The 19,442-nt window shown below is 54.4% G+C and overlaps 1 protein-coding gene and 1 pseudogene across 1 annotated transcript in view; one reads left to right on the top strand and one right to left on the bottom strand.

Annotated features, from left to right (window-relative positions):
• Nucleotides 1–789: 789 nt before the first annotated feature.
• The window catches only part of ZBTB7C (zinc finger and BTB domain containing 7C), a 241,437-nt gene continuing 222,784 nt past the window's right edge, over nt 790–19,442 (top strand). Inside the window, exon 1 of the mRNA XM_056138113.1 lies at nt 790–855. The gene's annotated coding sequence lies outside the window, so the exon portion shown is untranslated. The remainder of the gene's footprint in view (nt 856–19,442) is intronic.
• Nucleotides 11,178–11,316, bottom strand: LOC130045591 (uncharacterized; annotated as a pseudogene).

Below are 19,442 nucleotides of genomic sequence, written 5' to 3'. Positions count from 1 at the left end.
CCTGAAGCCTGGAGGAATCAGGGTGAGCCTCTCTGCCTGGCTCAGCCTGATGCCCAGCCGTGGTTCCAGCAACTCCTGGAAGAACTTGAGGTTGGGTTGTGGCCATCTGGGTCCCCACACGCACTCCTGCCCCCCAGCGGGAGCCAGGCATGATCTGCGGTTGTGGGGGCTGCAGCCCCCGAGGATCCCTGCTGGGCCAGGCTTCTCTGACTGGAACCTCCACTCTGCTGAGTTACTGAGATGGGGCGACTGTATGGGACACTTCCTCCAGGGTTTGGGTCAGGACAGCAGATTGTCCCTGGGGGACATGGCTCTTGGCCCTTTCTGGGCAGGGAGGCTCTGCGGTGGATCAGGATGACTCTCCGCGGTGGGTGATGTGAGCGGCGGAAGTAGGTTTTCCAGGCAGAGCTGAGGAAACCTGCAGAGGGGAGAGGGAAGGTGTGTGTGTGTGTGTGTGTGTGTGTGTGTGTGTGTGTGTGTGTGTGTGTTGGGGACATGATACTGGAGAGCTGGACACGGCAGTGACAAGCCCATCTGAGGGGCTCGCTGTAGTCCACAGAGCCTGGACCAAATGGAAACAAGCAGCAAGAGGACATTTGGAAAGTTCTAGAATATTTCACACTGGGACACGCGTGTCTGGCTCTGGGTGGTGACAGGCTTCTGTTCTTCCCTCAGGGCCAGCTGGGTGCCCAGGAGTTCAGACGGTCCCGGAAACGTGGCCAGGCAGGAGAGCACGAGAGCATGGGGACCCTGGCCGGGCTGTGAGGCCTGAGCCGGACCCAGCATCATTGCACGCAGGCGTCTGCAGCGACAGTGTGACTCCAGCTGCCTTGATGCTTCGTCCTGCAGCCACAGGTACGTGGTGTCAGGGGGGTCAGGGAGGATTGCCTCTCAGGTCTGAGTGGGAGGGGAGCATTGGCCCACCTGTGGAGGCACAGCGTTGGCCACTGGGAAGGTGATGACAGACACAGAGGCCCAATCTGTGATGTCTGGGTCCTCTGTCACTAAGCCTGGCATGTCCATCCAGAGATTCAACTTCTAACCGGCTCCCTGCTGGGCCTTTGATCCTGGAGCCTTTATGGATGGGGTAACTTGGAGTCACAGCTTTAAGAAGAGGACCTTCTCCCCAGGCTGCCTGGGGAAGCCAGGAGTTGATTGCAGGGGGGATACCGAAGCAGGTAGATGGGTACGGGAGCTCTTTTTCTTTTTGGATCACACTCGGCAATGCACAGGGGTTCCTCCTGGCTCTGCACTCAGAAATTATTCCTGGAGGTGCTCAGAGGACCAAATGGGAAGCTGGGAATTGAACCCGCATCAGCCGCATGCCAGGCAAACACCCTACCTACTGTGCTATCGCTCCAGCCCCTAGTATAGGGGCTCTTGGTGGACCCTGGGTATGTGCGGACTAGATTGGGATGCCCCACTGGGTGTCTCCTCCTTCTCTTCTGACGGGGTGATGTGGGGGTTGTGTGTCTGGTGAACAGAGGCTTTGCAGCTCTCCCTACCTCCAGAGTGGGGGGCAGAGGGTCTGGGGGCGGGGGCGGGGGGCAGACCCCAAGGAGGGGCTGGTATATAGGCTGCTTCTGGCAGTGGTGCTGGGGGTGTCAGCCAATGCAGGATGTCTCCAAAGGTCCCAAAGGTAGGGACTAGAGGGATGGTGACTTAAGGGGAGCCAGGATCCCATGGCTGGCCTGTCCTCGAGGCTGCCTGGTTTGCACTGTCCGTCTCTGATGGGGTAACTATGTAGGCAACTCTCAGCTCGGGGCCACAGCAGTCCAGAGTGGAACAAAAATAGTGTGGGGCCTGGGGAAACTGACCAGGGAAGGGAGGGACCAGTGGCCTGGGGCCAGGGGTCTGAGGGGGGTGTGGCAGATTCCCTTCCCAGCAGGCTAAGGTCAGGGGGCACAGGGCCGAGCCAGGGGTGGGAAGTCCAGCGTGAGGACTTCTGGGTGGCCCCGTGCTCAATCAGGGAGGAAGAATAAGACCCAGATGGGTCTAATACATGAAGCCCAGAACTAAGAAGTGGGTCAGCCCTGGTCCCAGATGGTCAGGGGCTTGGCTCCTGTTTAGGAGGAATCGGAAGGGGCTGGGGTTGGGGGGGGGCTTGGGAAAGAACTAAACCTGAAAGGGCTTGGCTGAAGGAGGAGCTGCATCTTGACAGCTCCCAGGGGTGCTGTTCCAGGGCACCCCCGAACCTGGTATACTGGCCATGGGCTTCCCGGATCCCACATCCAGCAGGACAGATGGTTATGCCTCTCGGACCCTGCTGAGTACCTGGACAGGGTAGTCTCCGGAAGTGCTCCTGGTGGAGGACGGGGGCGCGGGGGCTGCAGGAGTCAGCAGGGGGTCAGCTCTGCAGGGGGTGGGTGGGTGAGGACCTTCCTCCTGTGTGTGGCCTCGGGAGCTCGTGCTTCTCTTTGGAGCACAAAGGCTCAGCTTTTCATCAGGAGGCTCTGAGCCTCATTTACCAATATTTACCAAGGCCTCATTGTGTGCCCAGCCCCGGGCTCAGTGCCCAAATGCAGAGACGCGTGAAGCCCGTGTGCTGTTGGCAGGGAGAGAGCTGGGCGCAGAGAGGAGAAGGCTGGGAAACGGAGCTGGATGCAGACGCCTGGGAACACGGGCTCCCAATTTCAATGCAGAACCGTGGTTCACACACGGCCTGGCTGGGAGAATGAGATAATGTGACCGGGGCAAAACACTTGGCATTAGGCACAAGGACGAACGGTCAGCGGTGCTTCCTCTCAGGGCAAAGTTCTTGCAGGAGCTTGCGGGTGGGCATGGGTGGGCGTACGAAAGCAGAAATACACCCCACCCCTTGTCACCCCATCATTCCGGGTGTTTGTGGTCTGGGCTATGAGACTCTGATGATCAGGATTCACTGGGCAGCAGCATATGTGGGGTGAAAATGCCCCTCTCAAAGGCTGTCTGCTTTCCAGGACTTTGATTTTTTTTTTCCACTTTAGTTAAACACCAGCCCGGCAGAGCTGAGTTCGGTTCCTCTGTCCCTCTTGGAGAGCCCGGCAAGCTACCAAGAGTATCTCGCCCGCACGGCAAAGCCTGGCAAGCTCCCCGTGACGTATGCAATATGCCAAACACAGTAACAAGTCTCATAATGGAGACATTACTGGGCCCACTTGAGCAAATCGATGAACGAAGGGAGGGCAGTGACAGTGACAGTTAAGCACCATGGTTTTGCAAAGTTGTTCGTGGTGATTTGTTGCAGATATTCAATAGCCCAACCCCAATCTCACCATCACAGTCACCTTCCCTGCACCGCTGTCCAATTTCCCCAGCCAACCCCCAAGTCTGTCCCCATAGCAGGTCCCAGAATAATTTATTTTATGCTGCTTATTACCAGTAAATGACTAATGGAATGATCAAAAAAAACTTCAGTAAAAGAAAATTTATGAAAATTGTTGCATCTCCGGGACTGTGCATGCTTGTCTGAGGGTTTACTAAGCTGCCGTTTCATGTCCCACCTCTATCTTACATCCTGCTAGCCACGTCCACCACTGCCATTCCAGCTGGCTGCCCTGTTTTACTTTTTCATTTAATTTTATGAATAACATTATTTGTAGTATATTTTGTTTGGGGGCCACACCCGGGGGTGCTCAGGGCTTACTCCTGGCAGGGCTTGAGGGATTGGATGTGGCACCCGGAAATTGAACCCAGGTCTCCTGTGTGCTGGGCACAGCACCTTGACCTTGAGCTGCGGTGTCCTTGGCTGCCCCTTCTGGGGTGGGGGTGGGGGAGTAGCATGCTTTTGGATCCCTCTGAGTGGTGCCTATTAGAACTGCCCCAGGCACCAGTCCTGGGTTGGCTGTGTGTCCATCTGGCATTTGACCCTCCCAGCAGGCAGGAGGTCAGCATGCTCCAAAGCCCAGTTCCCCCACCCCAGCCCTACTTGAAGAGCAGGTAAATGCCTCCTGCCTTTGTTTTTTTTCTGAAACTCGAAAGAAATAGTGGCCTCCGCATCAACGAGACCCCTAGTCGCCACCCATGAATGGTCCCTCCGGCTACTGATCAAGCTGCTTAATGGCCATGATCCCAGAGACACACAAGCGAAACTCGGATCCTAGCAGCTTTTGGCAGAAATCCCTCCAGATTTAATTATTACAATTTCAGAATTCCAAAATTGCGCTAGCTGTGCAACATATGCTAGTCATAATCAGCAATAGAAAACAAATTGTCTAATGTTGCCTTTTCGGCAGGTCTGAGTGTTGGGGAAACATCCCAAATAATAATGGTGGGTCTGGTGTCGAAATATGAAATGTAACCAAAGTAGACAGAGAGAGTAATGTGGAAATCACATGCCACACAGGTAGGGGGAGGGGGTGGGATGGGAGGGATACTGGGGTTTTTGGTGGTGGAAAATGTGCACTGATGAAGGGACGGATGTTTCATCATTGTATGACCGAGACTTAAAACTGAAAGCTTTGTAACTGCTCTCACGGTGATTCAATAAATAAATTTATTTAAAAAGGGGGGGGGTGCTGGAGTGATAGCACAGTAGGTAGGGTGTTTGCCTTGCACACGGCCGACCCGGGTTCAATTCCCAGCATCCCATATGGTCCCCTGAGCACTGCCAGGAGTAATTCCTGAGTGCAGAGCCAGGAGTAACCCCTGAGCATTTGTCGGGTGTAACCCAAAAAGCAAAAAAAAAAATAGCAGATGAGTGAGCCCTGGGAACAATGGGGAGATGCCGGGTTTGCTCCGGCTGGTCTGGGCTCTGGGCGCAGCACTCCTTCTAACGGGGTCTGTCCAGCATCCCGCCTGTTGTGTGCTCCAATCCAGTGACTCCATATGAACCCTGGCCCTGCTCTTGGCAGTGGAAGAGCTCAGCCTGGCAGGGGCTGGGCATGTCTCTGGGACCCTGGAGTTTGAGATTCCTGGTACCAGCAGGGATGCTTTCCGAACCTGCCCTTCCCCGTCCACGGGGGACCAAGCTGGCACCTCACAAGCTGTCACAGGGGCTGGCAGGGAGGTCCCTGGGCCCTGTGGTCAGTGCTCAGGGGAAGAAGGTGCAGGTATGGGGAGGAGCCGTCTTGGCCATGTGGATTTGGTGCCGAGTGGATTCAGACAGAATCTCAGTCCACCAGCCTGGGGACTCGCTTTTTTTTTTTTTGGCTTTGCAGTGGGCCCCCCTTATTAGCGGTGGTGCTGTGTACGTGGCGGACAGTCACAGTGGACAGGTGCCCGCGTGGCGGCCTGTCTAGACAGAGAATGCCCCCCTCCCCGTCACAGCCGGCTCCTGCATCCCGCAGCCTCTCCGGGGGCCTGACCTCTCCAGGCTGGCGCTGGTCCTGAGTCACTGGCTCCATGTTGCTGTGACTTCATGTCTCCTTTGAAAGGCACAGGGAGGGCGCAGGGCACGGAGGGTCACGACGCCCAGCGCATTGTGATAGCGCAGTTGTCCTGGCTGGGAGTTCACTGTGTGGGTGGTGTCGGCTGTCCAGGGGCCGCGCCCGGCAAGACTCAGCCTCATGATACCAGCCAGATGGTTTGGCGCTTTGACAGGGGCCTGGCTGTGTTGGGGTATTGGGGGCCACCAGAGCTCCTCCTAGCCATGCGCAGGGACCAGGCAGTAACAGGGCCTCACACATGCTAGACACGAGCTCCTCCCCTTTGAACCAGCTCCCCCCGCAACCTCGAACCCCCACTTCCCTGTATAGATGTTTCAATTTTTCCCAGAAAACATCATGCTCTTGCCTAGGAAATGGGCAGGAGAAAATGTTATACGTGCACCGGAAAAGGAAGGAACTCTGACTCTTTGGTGGTCGTTCTTTTGGGGCCACATGCTGCAGTTGCTCAGGGCTTACTCCTGGCACAGTGCTCAGGGATCACTCCTGGCAGTGCTCAGGGGACCCTACGTGGTGGCAAGGATTGAACCCGGTTGCAACACAGGTGCCCTTCCTGATGTGCCATCTCTCCAGTCTGGAACTCTGAGTTTTTAATGCCCACGCTCTGTAAGTATGATGACAGCCCTCCTTTTCCCCACTAATCTGAGCAGCATGTAATTGTGCTCTTAAGCACAAACCTCAGTGTTGCCTCCAGGGGCCTGGACTCCCCTGTGCCCGCCGCCTTCCGGGGTGGTGGCAGGAGAGACAGAAAGCATAGTGGTGCCCTTGGCTGGCAACCTTCACGTGGAGATTTAACCATTTTAATTTTTCATGATTCTTCTGATAAAAATAGTGCCCGACTAAAAACAAATACATTTGTATTTTCCATCTCCTTAATTAGTTTCTAATTTGGGGGTTCTTATTAGCTCAAAATCATCTCCCTGAAATGGTTCTTGGAGGATAAAAAATGTGGAAACCACAATCAATCCCAGAGAGACTGAGTATTTAATTATGCTGATTGGAGCACTCGAGACCCCTGGCGAAACGAACCTCTCAGAATAAGCTTGATTTGTGTAATTTGGTTTTTAAAAATTTGGGGATGCATATTTATCACCTTTCACGTTGTGTTCTTGCTCTCCTTGAGAGCTGGGTTCCGCTCCGAGGAGGTGGGTGGAGGAATGCATGGCTGCCGAGCTGCTGGACCCCAAGACAGCGGGGGAGATGCCGAGGGGTCTGGGTCGAAGGCTTTAGGGGACCCCCAGCTTGTCTCGTCATTGTCAAATGTCTTTTCTTCAAAGAATAAAGAGGAAAGTAGAAGGTGGCACAGAGACAGACTAGGGAAAGGCAGGCTGATGGCACTCGGGGGCTTGGTAGTTCTAGAGTCCTCCCTGGAATCCTAGAATATGAGCACCCCACCCTTGTGTCCCCCAGTACCTCGCCCCTCTATCCCCCTGTACCCCACCCCTGCATCAGGACCAACGGTTGCAGTGTTGGACCCTCATGAGTGTGATGGGTGGACGAGCACCTCCTGAGTCTTATTCTGACTATGAGGCTGCCCCTGGTCCTCTCCAGCCCCTGCACCTCATGGCAGCATTCGAGTGGGAGCAGAGTATCTTCTAGAACTCCTCTGAGCGGGGTGATGCCAAGTCCCAACCAGAGGGGCTCCCCAGGGCAGATGCCCTCCATGCTTCTCCGAGGGAAGCCGTGGGCAGATGCAGGAGGATTGTCAGAGATGGTTAGTCTCATTCCTTTTTTTTTTTTTTATTCCAGGCAACAGCCTGCCATGGTCTGGGGGTCCCTCCCAGTGGATTCAACCTGGGTCTTCACATACATACAGCACCTGCTCCATCCTCCAGTCCTCTGAGCCCTCCCCCCACCTGCCCCCAGCCCCCACGGGTACTGTCTTAAGAGACACGCAACCAGTGTGCTCTAGGGTCTGGATAGAATCCTGACCTGAGGGGCCAGAGTGATAGTTCAGTGGTTAGGCCATGTGCCTTGCACATGGCTGACCTGAGTTCGATTTCCGGCATCGCATATGGTCCCCTGAGGACCTGCAGGAGTGATTCCTGAGTGCAGAACCTGGAGTAACCCCTGAGCATCGCTGGGGTGACCCAAAAAAACAAAAAATAAATAAAAGTCCTGACCCAAGCTTGCTTGCTTTAGGATGGGGAGGTGAGTTGGGGAGATGAAACATATACCGGGCCTCAAATAGGTCCTCATTGTCGTTGCATTTTTGGATGTGCATAGTACAGCAAAGCATACACATGGAAGTATGCCCAGATTGGCGTGAATATTGGGCCTTTCTTGAAAATAGTTCAGAAACACAGAGAGGAAAGGCAAAAACAGTAGAACATGGAACATTGCTGGCACTGGTTTGGTGACTCGTGGTGGAGGTATGGGGACTTATGACGCTCGTCCATCGTGTGTGTATGTGAGAAGTTCAATAACAGAACATCAACCCCAAACTGAAAAGAATCAGGAATGTCCTTTCTGTTGGCTGAACCCTGCTCTCTCCCCCTCAGCGCCTTCCTTTGTCCTGCTTGAATACATCGACATCTGTGCAAATTCTGCCACATCCACATGCAGGCCTACTGGTGGTACAGGCTGGCATTAACGTGTTGGGCTTTCTCAGCCTATCATAGGTGCAGAGCTTCCTTTTGTTGTTGTTTTTTAAAAATTTTTTAAAAATTTTAATGAATCACCATGAGGTACCGTTACAGACTTACAAACTTTCGTGCTTACGTTTCAGTCATACAATGTTCGAGTACCCATCCCTCCACCAGTGCTCATTCTCCACCACCAATGTTCCCAGTATCCCTCCCACCACCCCATCCCCCATCCCCCACCTCTGTGGCATTCTCTTTTACACTCTCTCTCTCCTTTAGGGTGTTGTGGTCTGCAATGCAAGTATTGAATGGCCATCATGTTAGGTCTATCGTCTCCTTCCGGCATGCATCTCCCATCACGAGCAGGCCCTCCAAACACCCTTTACTTGGTGTTCCCTTTTCTGTCTCAGCTGCCTTTTCCCCCAGCATGTGAGGCCGGCTTCCAAGCCGTGGAGCAAACCTCCTGGTCCTTATCTCTACTATTCTTGGGTGTAAGTCTCCCATTCTGTTACTTTATATTCCACAGATGAGTCAGAGCTCCCTTTGGAAGTAATGGGGTGCTGGAATGTTCCCCAGTGCAGGAGACTCTATGTCCCATACAGAAGGAACCCAGGTGAGGTATTGAGGTATGTTAGGTCAGATTAAATGAACGCATTTCTTCAGGCAGTAAGTCTCGTGTCTCCTGCCTGCAGTCTGCACGGGAGGACATGCCTGACTGTGCGTGTGGCCCACACCCAGACCTCAGCCGTGGGCTTGTTAGCTGCTGCCATTTTGCAGACTCATTGCATTTGCTCAGGGGCGCATGGCCTGTTGGCAGGTAGAGTCTAATGTCACCCCACCAGTAGGAGCAATTGTGGATGTCCCTGCTCTGAGATGCCAACAGGGGGAAAACAGGTCTCTGGGGACTCACGGTGGACTTGTAGGGTGGGGGCAATATAAACTAACAGTGATGGGGGCTGGCAAAGCCACCTCCCCAAGGTTCCGGAGGTTCCGGAAAGGGGAACACCCTTGGCTGGGGAGGGCGTATATGGCAGCCCCAAGAGAAGGCGACACATGACTTAGGCCTTGAAACCCAGGGACAGGGATCCCTCGGCTGGCTGTGGGGATTCTTGGGCATCCTTGGTTGGTCTTGGGGTGCTCAGGCATCCTTGGTTGATTACAGGGCACTCAGGCATGTTTGGTAAGTTGTGGGGTACCCACTAGACTCTTCCCTGTCTTCCTGTACCCACATTCCTTTGAATACAGCAGTCTTTCTTGTCTTATCGTTCCTTGGGGCCTGAGTCTCCCTAGCTGAGACTGGGGTCCACAGTCCTCTTGCATCCTATCCTCTCCACTCTCCTCATCCTCTCCTCTTTGTCTTCATCCCAGTTTCCATCTTTCCACCAGCGAGAGCCCAGAGAACCGGGGCTCATCCTGCCCACGCTGGATTGGGGCTGCTCACTTCTGCCTTCTCTTTGCAGTCAACCAAAAGTAGCACCAGTGGGCAGAAATAAGACACTCAACGAGTCCCAGAGGCATGTGGGCCTTTGCGTAGAAGCAAATATTGTCATCATCCAAGCACCCTTTGGGCAAAGGGAGGCTCAGGGGGTAGCCTGGAGAATTGGGCAGCAGTTATTTCAGGAAGGTGGGGTGCTTCCTCCACCCAGGGAGGAAGGCTCCCCGGGAGGCTTCCACTCCCTGCTGGGATGTGCTAATTGCACAGGATAGTTGCTAAGTGTTGTCACCCTCCTTCCTTTGCACAGCAGAAATGAAGAGAAAGCATCAGAAAAGGACAGGGCTGCATGTAAGCTCCCACTCAGCCCCGTGAGGTTGGAGCATCAAATCGGACACGTGCCCGGGGCCTGGAGTCCTGTGTGCCTGGGCCCGGCCAGCCCAGTGCCCTTGAGCTCTAAGGCTCAGCTGCTGTTATGGGGAGGAACTTCTCAGAGTCCTGCACAGTCCTGGCCCTCATGGAGCATCCCCATCCTGGGGTGGGGTTCTGACTTAGTGTTCTTGAGTCTCACTATCTTGTAGTGTGAGAGGGGGTGCCCAGGCTCCCCCACGAGGAAGAATGTGAGGATGAGGTGGTCGTAGATGGTGCTCAAGGGACTGTATAGAGTACCGGGACTGAACTCAGGTCATCGTACAAAGCAAGTGGCTTCCCTGCCATCCAGCGCCCCCTACCCTGGCCCCCTCTCTTGCTTTTCCCAATGAGAGGGACTCTGGCTTTTGGCTTCTCCCTGCCCTGCTCAGAGAGGAGGAGGGGGACTCCCCGGGAGGGAGCACAGCTCCAGCTGAGCTGCTTCTCTGCATCCTGAAGGCCTGAGTGCCCTTCCTTGGTGGGGGTTCAGGCCCCCTGGTGGGACAGAGAGAAGAAGGCAGGTGAGGGTGGGCTGCTAGGGCCGGGGTCAGAGTGCAGAGGGCAGGGAGCAGTGGTGTTGCTTGTTGCTGGAACCCCTGAAAGCTGAGAGCTATAGGGTGGGAACTCGGGGCTGAGCAGGGTGACAGATTGGGACACCCTCCCCCGCCCTCTGCCCTCCCTCTGCCCTTTCTGGAGGTCCCCTTATTCGTGATCGGGGCTCCAGGCTGGGCAGGCTCTGGGATCTGTTTTGGGGAGGGGGCAGAAAGGGGAAGATGTTGGTGTGTTTGTTGCTTCTCCCTCCCGTTTCCACGTGGCTCTGATTGAGCCAGACAGCGTGAATAGATCAAACTTCTCTGCGGCTGGGAAATCAAACTCTATTCAGAGGTATACTCTGAGATTTCTTACTCTCGTCCTGTGCCCTGGCCCCATCCGGGTAGCCTAAAACCTGCCCCCTCTAGGCAACCACTTGCATCGCTGTCTGTTTTCTTTGTCCTTTATTTCATTATGCCCCAATGTGCCCACCATTTTACCATAAGGACAGTCTGCTGTGTATCATTCTGTGCTTGGTTCCTTATTAAATCCTTGAAATATCACCCTATCAACACTAGGTTGTTTGTTTTGTCTTGTTTGGGTCACACCTTGCTCAGTAATCAGGGATGGTGTGATGCTGGGGATGGAAACCACTGAACTACTGCCTCATCCCCAAACTGACCATATTAGTACAGGGAGCACTTCTCCGTGGTTTTTGTCCTAGTTGCATAGTATTTCACATTTTGTTCTAGCTGCGTAGTATTCCACATCTGCACAGACTTTTTAACCTGGGTCCTTTTCTGTGTTTTGCTATTCTGCATTAGGAGATCAGTTTAATTTCCCCCCTCTCTTTCTCCCTTCTGTATTCCCCCCTTCCATCTGGGCTGTCACAATCAGACAGGCAGAAAGCATGAGGACCCTTTCTTTTCTCTTATATCTGTAATGGAAACCTTGGCGGCAGCCATGCAACTACTGCAGATATGTCAAATGGATGCAGTGTGTGTGTGTGTGTGTGTGTGTGTGTGTGTGTGTGTGTGTACGAAGCAATCCCATCTGTTCTAGATGGAGGCCCAGAACAGAGGTGGGACTGAGGCTGGCTCTCAGATCCCCGTGACATAGGCAGCCGAGTGCCTGGGGGTCTTTCCCACCCTCACCAACTTGCCCTGAGGAACGACCAAGCAGGGTTCCAGATTAAACATCCTCAGGTCCAAGAGAGCCATCAAGTACCACTTTCTGGAGGCCTGGGGTGGGCGCCCCCCACCTCCTTTCCCCTCCCTGGACGGCTGGCACTCTGTCTCCTTGGACAGCAGAGCTTTGCTGAGCTGGCTGGGGCACAGTGAGAAAATGACTCTGGTGGACATTTATTTGGCTGCGGTTCCTACTTCCCCTCCTCCCCACACTGCCCACGTCCACTCTGGCCCTGGCGGAGACTCCCCAGACCTTCGTCCCAGCCCTCGCCATTCACCACACATGCAGCACCTTCTCTCTGCTCTGTCTGTCACTGTCCTGGGGGGCCCCCACAGCAGACAGGGGGCCCAACCCCGGGGACAAAGGTCTCGGCACCGTTTTTATCCCTGAAGCTCTGTGATGGTCTGTCCTGCAGAGCTCCCCTCAAGGGTGGGTCCAGTGGAGCCCATGGGTCAGCCCCACCCCACACCCTCCTCCTTGAGTGTCATCATCATAGCTCTGTCCCTCAGGACTCTGCATCGTCGACGTGCAAAGTGTACCCCCAGTCCCCTGAGCTCCCACTTCATCCCGAAATGGTTAGTTAGTACAGGGATCATCTCGGCCCCGGCTGCTCCGTGTCAAACTTCTCTGAACTGCCCTGCACTTGGCTACTCGCCTCAGGACCAGGTCTGGCTGCCCACAGGGCTCTCCACGAGTCCTCCTGCCTGTCCCTGCCCCTTCACCCCGTTCCTCACACAGGGCGGGCTAGTTTGCTCTGGTAAATGTGCTCCTCTGAGCACACTGCTCTCTTGGGCCCGGGCTCTTGTGACCTCAAGGAGAAAGGGAGGCAGGGACATTCTTCTTGGGACACCACCCTGCCCACCCTGTGGCCACCTCCTGAAGCCTCTTCCCTCTGCTTCTAGATCCAGCAGGAATCCTCCTGCCTTCCCTCAGCCTCCAGGAGCCTCTGGGTCCCGGAGAATTGTGGGCAGTGGGCACCCACATAGGACACCTCCTGGAACTTTTGTTTAGAAGCAATTTGAAAAGCATGGCAGATGAGTCGGACACAGTGAGCTGGACTCTGTGTCCCCAAGGAGGGTGTGGGATGAGTCACACTCGCTGTGTGCCCTTGAGAGCATTGCTGAACCTCTCTGAGCCTCGGTGTTCTGCTCTGTAAACGAGGCACAAGACCTTGTCCAGAAAAGCAGTGAGGAGATGATGAGAAACACAGGCAAGGTGTGTGTGGGCATCGCACCAGCCTGAACACAAATGGCCTTGGGATGGTTCCTATAGCAGGTGATGCTGGCGCTCAGAGGGATTTGGACACAAGACAGTTACGTGCACACAACCTACCCTTCTGTTCCGGCCGCTGGACAGAACCATCCTGGAGGCAGTGGCACGGCTCTGGCTCCCTCCCGAGCTCTGGCATTTCTGGGCTTTCCTGTCTCTCCAGGGAGCATCTGATGACCCAGAGGCATGTGTTATAATCACCGGGGGCGGGGGGTACTGTGGGCATTCCCAGGAGGGACGAGATGATGCCACTCAGCTGGCCATGCGCAAAACCCTCAAAGAAGCCGGAAGGTCAGCAGCAGCGATGCTGAGAAGTGCCACTGTCGTGTTTATAGTTCACCCCTGCACCCCTGCACCCCTTGTGGGGCCCCTTCCCTCCTGTCATGGCCCAGAGGCGCCGAGGCAGCCCAGGTCTGGGGGAATGTGGCTGCTCTTGCATGGGCTGGCCAGGCAGGGAAGCGCCTGGAGATGGAAATGAAAGGTGGAGTGAGTCGAAATGGCTGCTTGGAACCAAGAAAGAATCTCACCTGGGCAGCCCTGCAAGTGTGGGGGTGGTGGTGATGGGGTGGGCTGGGCTGGGGAGGTAACTCAGGGGATCTTAAGTTTTCCCCCGTGGCACCTTCGCCAGAAGCTCCAGGCCCCCTTGGCCACCTGCTCTAATTTATTTTTCCTTTTTGGATCACACCCAGCGATGCACAGGGGTTACTCCTGGCTCTGCACTCAGAAATCACTCCTGGTGGTGTTGGGGGACCCTATGGGATGCTGGGAATCGAACCCGGGTTGGCCGTGTACGAGGCAAATGCCCTACCTGCTGTGCTTTCGCTCCAGCCCCTGGCCATCTACTCTAGAGGCTTCCTTTCCCCTCCCTTTCTCGTCATCGTCGTCTGGGGGTGCCGCCCCACAGTGCCCTGCCAGCGGCTCTGTGCCAAGCTGCAGATCCCCGGCTGCCCTTGGGAGGTGTGAGGACTCGGGGGATGTGTAAATCACACTCCCCGCAGCCTCCCCGCCCCCGCCCAGCGCCAGTGTCACCTCGGAAAAGTCTCATCAACATGCATCCTGAGTCCTGATCCTGAGGCGGAGGGATCTGGGGGGAGGCAGGGGTTGGGGCTGCGTGGGCGGCTCTGCAGGGGCTTCCCCTCCAGGGGTCTCAGGGAGGGGACATGAAGCACCAGCCGGGGAGCTACCCTGCGCCTCTTACCTGCCAGCTCTCCACCCTGACAGTAGGTCAGAGTCACCCAGAAGACCTGAGAACATTTCTGTAGCACTGTAGCACTGTCCTCCCGTTCATCGATTTTCTCGAGTGGGCACCAGTAACGTCTCACAACAAATTGTGAGACTTGTTGTTACTGTTTTTGGCATATTGAATACGTCACAGGTAGCTTGCCAGGCTTTGCCGTGCGGGTGAGATACTCTCGGTAGCTTGCTGGTCTCTCTGAGAGGGGCAGAGGAATCGAACCTGGGGTGGACATGTCGGCCGTGTGCAAGGAAAATGCCTTGCCTGCTGTGCTATCACATTTCAGCAGGTTAGAATCACCCAGAAGACCTGAGTACATGTCAGTGCCTGGCTGCGCCCCATAAGTCGTAAGCCACATTAGGGCCTGGACTCAGTTTCCCCACATGCTTTCAGTGGCTCTCCCTGGGCTCACAGCCTGGCTGGGGGTCAGAAGAAACTCTTGGGGCTGCCGTATGGGGGTGGGGAGGGAAGGAGGGCTGGGCTTGGGGTCAAGCTGGCGTTAAGAGGCCATGGAAGGGTCTGGGGGTGCAGAGGTGGCGGCTGGAAGCTGGGCTAAGGCCAGCGCGAGTCGCCGTTCCCCGTGGGGTGCTCTGCAGGAGAGACCAGCAGTGGGACCTTGACTCCAGCACCCAAGTGGGAGATTATTTTCTGTGGCGTGGGGTCACTACCTCCCGCTCGCTCCTCTCTGCTCTCGCCGGTCTCAGGCCTCTAGGTGTTGCAAGGAGCTGGGTCAATGGATCCATTCTGAAGCCATGAGGGTTCAGTTTTGGCCAACAGTGTCCTCATGCAGCTGGGCATGCCAGCCACCACTGCCCCAAGAAACAGAAAGCGTCTTTGAGTTCATTCAGTGGGTGCTGTGTGACCTTTGGCTTGTCAGTTGCCCTCCCTGAACCTCAGGTCCAAATCTATAGGGGAGCGTGAGTATATTAAGTAAGAGAAAAAGGAGAAGTGGATGAACCCTGTGCACAAGTGCTTGCTGGGTCCGCTGAATTATCTCTCCAGCCTGCTTGCTTGCTTGCTTGCTTGCTTGCTTGCTTCCTTCCTTCCTTCCTTCCTTCTTTCCTTCCTTCCTTCCTTCCTTCCTCTTCTCCCTTCCTCTTTCTTTCTTTCTTCCTTCCTTCCTTCCTTCCTTCCTTCCTTCCTTCCTTCCTTCCTCTCCTCTCCTCTCCTCTCCTCTCTCCCTCCCTCCCTCCCTCCCTCTTTCTTTCTTTCTTTCTTTTTTTCTTTCTTTCTTTCTTTCTTTCTTTCTTTCTTTCTTTCTTTCTTTCTTTCTTTCCTTCCTTCCTTCCTTCCTTCCTTCCTTCTTTCCTTCCTTCTTTCTTTCCTTCTTTCTTTCCTCTCCTCCACACCTGGTAGTGCTCAGGGCTTACTCCCGGCTCTGTACTCAGGGATCACTCCTGCACACAGGAGACCATATGCAGTGCCAAGAATTGAACCTGGGTCAGCAAGGCCAGCGCCTTACCTGCTCTTCAGTCTCTCTGGCTCCAGTTTTGTGTTTCTGCCTCCACCCAGGTGTGCCCTCGGGGACTCTGGCTCTGGGGCTTTCCCTGGGAGGTGCCAGGTCAGAGAAGGGCTTTGGCGTCAGGCGTGTTGCAGATGGAACCCCTCCCAGAAGCTGGTTGGCTGTGTGTTCTTGGACAGTGGATCAGTCTCTCTGATCCTCATTGTTTTCATCTGCAGGAGGGAGTGCTCCCGAGTGATGGAGAGTGCAGCAGCACCTCTGGCCTTGGTCCCCTAGATACCATCAGCATCCTCCCCACTCTGGAATCAGTGACATCCAAGACAGGACCCTAGAGAAGGCAAAAGATCCCACCGAGGAGCAAAATGGACCAGGGGAACTGGGAAAGAGATGGAAACAGGCTCTGTCCAGCTCCAGAAAGGGGAGGAGGGTGGGTCCCACCATGGCCTTTCTCAGGAAGCCATGGACGTCGCTGTGTTCTGCAGTCAAAAGGCACGGCTTTCTTTTTGGGTCTTACTCGGCAATGCACAGGGGTTACTCCTGGCTCTGCAGTCAGGAGTTACTCCTGGCGGTGCTCAGGGAACCATATGGGATGCTGGGATTCGAACCCAGGTTGGCCGCATGCAAGGCAAATGCCCTGCCCGCTGTACTATCGCTCCAGCCCCATCCTGTTTCTTCTTTAATGTTCAGATCTTCACCAACAGCCTAGGGATGAGGAAGTGGAAGGTATGGTTTTCACCGAGAAATGAGAGCCCCTCAAGATCCCCACCGAATGGCAGGAACACCTCCAATATTCAGTATCTGTATTGCAAACCATAATGCCCAAAGGGAGGGGGGAGAGAGAGAGAGAGAGAGAGAGAGAGAGTCAGAGACAGAGATGAAAAGTGCCTGTCATAACGACAGGCGTGGGGCAGGGGGCAGGAGGGACACTAGGGACATTGGTGGTGGGAAATTACACTGGTGGAGTACCAATACAGTGTTGGTACATTGTATGATTGAAGCTCAATCACAAAAGCTTTGTAACTTTATCTCATAGTGCCACTGTGTGCCAGGCCTCAACTTGGGTCCTGCTAGAGAGACTAAAAGTCTCATCAGTCACAACACTAACCCATGGTGAGCCTTGGGCTCAGATCCTGAGCTATGAAAGATGAGAGAAAAAACCCAACCAAATGCCTTCCCCCATGGCTAAGCTACAGCACTCACATTTGTGAGTCTCTCAGTAACTAGCACTGTAGCACTGTCCTCCCGTTGTTCATCGATTTGCTCAAGCGGGCACCAGTAATGTCTCCACTGTGGGACTTGTTACCGTTTTTTTGGCAGTAACAGTAATCCCAGCACCACTCTCAGCAGACTGCACGCCTAGTCTAAGAACAGCACAAAGCCAGCAGATAGGGAGGCTCAGAGGTCCCCAGTTTCGCCATGGCAGTGTCCTATCGTACACTTTCTGCTTAGGGCTTTAAATTTATCAGGGATGGGGAGTGGGGGGAACGAGAAGGCAAGAAAAATGATAAGTGACAACCCTCCGGGCAGCCGTGGGTTTCTAAGAGAAGGTCGTAATTCTGGAGAAAATTGCCGGAGAAGTGAGTGCCTGTCCGAGCAGGCAGATGCAAATTACATGCAAATCACACACAGCCCTCCTATTTCATCACCTGGATGCAGCCCCTGGGAAAATGCTAATGGGCACTAGTGGTCTCTGCAAACCTCCCTGGGTAATCTCCGAGAGTCTGGCCCTAATTAAAGAGTATTTTCCCGGAATTGTGGGCTCCGGTGGTCTTAATTTTGCACGCTCTTTCCCCCTTCATTTCCATAGGCCTGTGGTACAGCCGGATAGTCGCATTTCATGGTGACTTGGGTGAAGGAACGTGGTCACAGACTTGCCATGGAAGGTTCTAGAATAGGGTGGACCTCTCTGTTCCGGAGGGCTCCCTGGTCCCAGTCTGGCCATTTGGAAAGGAAGGGTTTACTTAAAGCATGGGTCCTCAATCTGGAGTGTGTTTGAAATGTAAGATTTCCAGGTTTCTTCAGAGTTACAGGCTCAGGAGCTCAGCAACCAGCAGGTCCCAGACCACATCTGAGAACCACCAGCCTCGAATGACTCAGTGTGGTCCCATGGCCACTTCCAACCTGGTGTGTGCTCAGAATTAAGCATGAAAATGAAGAATGAGCATTTAGAGGGTTTAAAAAAAATTTTTTTTTTGGCTTTTTGTATCATACCTGGCGATACCCAGGGTGATGCTCAGGACTTACTCCTGGCTCTGTACTCAGGAATCACTCCTGGTAATGCTCCAGGGACCATATGGGGATGCTCGGGATCAAGTCTGGGTCGAGCCGAGATCGGCTGAGTGCAAGGCAACCCCCTTTTCCTGCCATACTATCGCTTCAACTCCCATATTTAGAAATTTTGGTGGAAACTTAATATGGTCATGCTGCTTAAACACCACATTCATTTTTTCCCTATTAATTCTTTCTTACTGTATTTCTGTTGGTGATGATCAGCTCATTGAAAGAACAACAGGTCTTTTGTAGCAGAGGGTGATTTGGGGACTCTGGTGGAACAGCTTGAATGACTGCGGCCGAGGGTACCCCCTTGAATGGCAAGATCGTTGGCATCCTCCTGAGGAAACCGAGGCAGCAATGCCTTGGGCAGGCTGAGCTTGGTGGAGGTCTGGCCCCCGGGTTTGGGAGGCTGTGTGGGGGGGCACAGAGGAGGGCGGTGTTGGCTACTGCCTGCCTGGCAATTTGGAGAAGAAAACTGGCATTAATGGCTGAATGCTGGAGACAGGGATTCGGAGAACTGACCTGTCATCAGTAGCAGTTGGACCCCTGTGGCAGAGGTAGGGAGGAACAGGGACTCACCCCAGATACTCCTGGAAGGGGAGAGGGGGCTCAGTCAGAGAGTGACCCGTGTGTGTGTGTGTGTGTGTGTGTGTGTGTGTGTGTGTAAACAAAGGGACATGACTGGTGACTTTGAGTTCCTCTTGTTTCATGCAAACCCAGAATATAGTGATTAGAAAGACTTGATTGACTGCAAGTGAACAGAATTCCATCCAGAAAGGACAATTCATTGGGCGTCACAGCGGCCAAAAGCAAGCATCCAAAATGCAGTCTGTGTGAATGCTGGGACAGACCACCAGAGAAAGGAAGGGGTGCCTGGTCCTGCAGCCCAAGTCTTGAAAGGTGGTGCTGTTTGCAGTGGCATTTAGCACGTGGCTCTGGTGGCAAGAGATAGCCCCGTTGGGCGTAGTTTAGCCATCCAGACTGAGCCAGGGACTTGGCATTCTGTGCGCTCCCTCACTGACCCTCACCAGCCCCCAGCGGGGTTGGTCCTTTTTCATGGAGGAAAGTTCTGTGATTCCGACCTGCCATCTTGGGGACCATGTTTTGACACTGCCTGGTGACAGTGTGAGAAATAATTAGTCGTCCTGTGCCATTGGGCCCAGAGGAGCCCTTGACTCTCGGTGCTCAGAGGCATTGAATTTGAAGCCTTAGAAAGGAGTTTTGCGTTCACCAACCCCTCATTTGAGAGGGTGGAAACTGAGGCCCTGCACCCGCCCCTCCCCCCCAACCCCAATCTGCCCCGGGTTGAGCTTGCATTAAGGCGGGCAGCAGGCCTATTGTTGGAGGCTTACCATGTAATTAGTGGGATTTGGAGCAATTACAGGGACAGTAAAGCCCCTCATTTGTTTCTGGTGCCAGGCAGGAGATTCCTGAGGAGGGTGGAGTGGGCCGGCACAGGGCAGGTGGTAAGGAGGTGGCAGATAGTTGGCAAATCACCTCTTGCCGGGCCTGCTCTGTGGTGACAAAGGGTTCAGCCACTGGCTCACAGATCTGGCCCAGAGACCCCACCTAGTTTTCCTCAGGGGCTGATTCTCGCTGGGTTGAAAGGTGGGCGCTGTCACCAGCCCGCTTTTCTGTTTTCTTTTCCAGTGAGCAGCAGCTAGAAGCCCACACTTCAGAAAGGTGCCTCGTGTGG

This window comes from Sorex fumeus, unplaced genomic scaffold (assembly GCF_029834395.1).
Source record: "Sorex fumeus unplaced genomic scaffold, SorFum_2.1 ptg000128l, whole genome shotgun sequence".
In the NCBI taxonomy this organism is placed as follows: domain Eukaryota; kingdom Metazoa; phylum Chordata; class Mammalia; order Eulipotyphla; family Soricidae; genus Sorex; species Sorex fumeus.
The sequence above is the reverse complement of the archived record's forward strand: the minus strand, read 5'-3'. Positions and strand labels throughout refer to the sequence as shown.